We start from the raw sequence: 3,845 nt of genomic DNA, 5'->3' as shown, positions 1-3,845 counted from the left end.
AAAAGATGAGCAAAATAGAACAGGCGAGTGCAAACATAAAAAGCAGATATGGCAATGTTTATAACTGGCAAAATAGAATTCAGTCCTAAAATCATGAAATTTAAAAAAAAGAAGGCTATTTTATGATGCTAAAGAATATCATTCACAATAACAGTATAACAGTTATGAGTACCTATGCAGAACATATCGAATCAAACACCTTTATAAAGCTTAAAATATAAAACATTTAAAGAGAAATTGACAAAATCACACTAATCATATGAAACTTTAATATATAAATCTTGATTTAAGGTGGTTTGAGTGGACAAAAAATAATACAGAGAACCTAGACAACAATAACAAAGATAAGCCTCAAGAACATATAGCAATTACTTCCTTCTTATAGTGGATTTATTTTCCTTTCAAGCAAAAGAAACATTGCCAAAAACTGACCATAAATTACATCACAGATAAAACTTCAGTCAGTTTCATAAAATGTAAATAACAAATAATATTTTTAATAAACAGAAATTATGCACTAATTAAAAAGACATTCCTCTTTGATATTATAATTCTCTTTCACATAACTCTTGGGTTTCAAGGGACTTATATGCCAAGATGTCAGAATTTCTTAAAAAATAATACTAATATTGATAATAGAAGTACTACATGTCAAAATTTGTGAGGTACAATTAAAGCAATGATAAGAGAATAATTCAAAATCATAAGTTTGTGTATTAGTAAAATTAAATAGTGGAAATAAGTGAGTATAATATTTGTCTTAACTAGAAAAAAATGACTATTGTGTAAAGCAGAAAAAATTATGAGTAAGAAGAGAAATAAATATTAGAAAATAGAATAAGAAATGATGACGATTTTTTTTTCTTTTTTTTTTTAATTATTATTTATGCCTACAGCACCTGGTCTTCCTAGGTGGTCTCCCATCCAAGTACTAACCAGGCTTGAGCCTGCTTAGCTTCCAAGATCAGACAGGATTGGGCTTGTTCAGGGTAGCATGGCAGTAGATCATGGACCATGGGTCCACTGGGACATGAACTCAGGACCTTCTGCATGTAAAGCAGACATGCTAACTGCTACGTTATGGAACCACATTCAAGAAATGATGACAATTCTAAAACACTAGTTAACTTCGTTTTCTAAATGGAAAACAAGAACAATTATGCAAAATGGAAATGAAAGAGGAGATATATAAAAGTATCATAAGACACTATTGGCGTAACTCTATGCAAAGGAATTTGAAAACCTACAAAAAATGATTAGTTTTCCAGGGAAATATAATATACCAAACATCCTCAGTCTACCTAGAATGTTTAAAACAACCAAATGCCAGATGAAAACACAGAAAGTTTTCAATGAGCCATTCATAAGAATAATAGGCCTTGATTCTTTCAGTAGAAAATTCTATCAGAGCTTCAGAGACCCTATTACTCTAATATTCTTAGACTATTCCAGAAAATTGGATGGAAAATATCTTCTTAAAAAAATACTTAATAAAAATTGCACCAAAAATCTCTTTATCAAATACACTTATGAATATGGGTAGAAATATCCTAAATAAAATATTATTGAATAGAATTCAGGAACATATTACAAAATAATATATCATGACCAAATGGGACTTATTTCACAAATGTAAGGGTGGTTCGATTTTAGGAAATTCACTAATAATCTACATTAATAAACATAAAAAGAATAAAGAAAACCTTTGATTGCCTGCATACATGCTGAAGAAGCCTTTAACAAGAGTAGACATCTATTCTGATCCAAACAAAATTATTAAATAAATAATCATTGATATTTACTTAAAATGATAAAACATGTACCTCATTCCAAAAGTCAGTGTCCTACTCAGTGAAGAAATACTAGAGGCCTGCTTGCTAAAATCAGGAATAAGAAAAGAGTGCTTCTATCTCTATTTGTTTTTAATGTCGCATTGAAAATGTTAGACTTTGTAAGGAAGTAAGAAAACAATTACAGGCATTAAAATTGAAATGGAAAGTTTTTAAATATCTCACTGAAGGTGATATAATTTTATGTCTGAAAACCCCAGGAGATTTAATGCTAAAACTCCAGGAAGTTTAATGCAAATAGTAAGAAAATTTAGTCATGTAGAAGGACATAAAACTAATATATAAAAATCAATAATATTTGTATATACAGACACTAATAATTAAAAAATATAAAGAGGTGACTTCATTTACAATTGCAAAGAAAGATGAAATAGTTAGAAATAAACCTAATAAGAAATGTACAAAACTTGCATGTGGAGAACTTTAAGAAACTCTTGAAAAGTCACACAAACACCTTTGAGCAAATTGAAAGACATTTTTGGGATAAGAAAACTCAACATCATAAAAATGTCAATTTTCCCAAAGTTAACAAATAAATTTGTCACAAACTCAGTAAAAATATCCACAAGTACTTTTTAATCTGAAGCTAGCAATCTGATTCTAAAATTTATATGAAAAAAATAGATAAGCAATAATGGTTAGGAAAATACTGTAGAAGAAAAGGTAACAAAGGAGATATGGCTGTAGCAAATATAAAATACACTGAATCACACTTTACTATACTATACTATACTATACTATACTATACTATACTATACTATACTATACTATACTATACTTAAAACCAAGTGATATTAGCATATGAATAAACAGACAAATGCAGTAAAATAAAAAATCCAGAGTAGATTGTAGTACAAAGAAAGATTTAGCATCATTTCAAACAACTGAGGAAAATATGGAATTTTTAATAAATGAAATATGCACAATTAGATAGCCATTTGGAAAAAGATCACTTGTAACCACACATCAGACTTCCTTTTTCTAGGGCACATAGGTTTCTCAGTTTTGGAAGAGGTGTGAGAGCAATGTTGCTGACCAGGGTTCATATTTCCTTTACCTGTGCTCTGAAATAGATGCCAGTTTTTGTGCATTTTCTGGATTGGCGAATGTTCTCGTTGGCTTAATTTCCAGGTTTCAGGAAATAGAGAGAATAGAAAATAAACTAAACTACTCTTAGGAAACAGACTGATCTAATTGTGGAGTAGTCTAAAAGTCATCTTATGCCAAATGTCAATGTCATAGAACAAAGAAGGGCAATTGTTCTAAATTAAAGAAAAAAGAGGACTAAAACCTAATGCATTATGTTAACCATGATTAGATCTTTATGTAAATATAAAAAACCTAAAAAATTTGGGGAATCATTTCAAATTTCTTAGATGAAATAATGGTGTTGTGGTTACATAGGAAAATGTCTTATTTCTTAGGAGATGATTACGGACATGATGTCTAAAATATACTTTCAAGTGATTTAGTTATATGTATAAACAAATATGACAAAATTTCAATGATTATTAAACAATAATTGTACGATTCTGTCAGCCTTTCTAAATGTTTAAAAATTTTTATAATAAAATGTTAGGAGAAATGTGACCCTCCTTAAATTATTTAATGATGTCTATTATCTTTTAGTTGCATAGTCTTTATATGGCCCTTTGTTTTGTTTGTTTGTTGTTTTTCTATTTTGTTGTCATATTTACATCTTTTTGAGATGAAAAAAGACATATCTCTCAAGGCCTGGAATTGGCTCACAAACAATAAGATTTCATTTTCCTCGGTTACCTTCATAGTGTACAAGGTTATTATTAGATTACCCTCATAATTTAAATTATAGCCATTGGATGGACCATGGAGGGCATTGTGCTGAGTGGAGTAAGTCAGGAAGAGAAAGACAAATGTCATATGTGAAATCTAGAGGACAAGATAAACAAATAAACAACAAAAATAAGCTCATAGATACAGAGAGCATTTTGATGGTTGTCATATTGGGGAGTTGGG

At 29.5% G+C, this 3,845-nt stretch overlaps 1 pseudogene; it reads right to left on the bottom strand.

The window, feature by feature from the left end:
* Window positions 1–887: 887 nt before the first annotated feature.
* LOC111729332 lies at window positions 888–1,006 on the bottom strand (annotated as a pseudogene).
* Window positions 1,007–3,845: the final 2,839 nt, after the last annotated feature.

This window comes from Pteropus vampyrus, unplaced genomic scaffold (assembly GCF_000151845.1).
Source record: "Pteropus vampyrus isolate Shadow unplaced genomic scaffold, Pvam_2.0 Scaffold8, whole genome shotgun sequence".
Lineage (NCBI taxonomy): Eukaryota > Metazoa > Chordata > Mammalia > Chiroptera > Pteropodidae > Pteropus > Pteropus vampyrus.
This window is presented reverse-complemented; position numbering and strand designations above follow the sequence as displayed.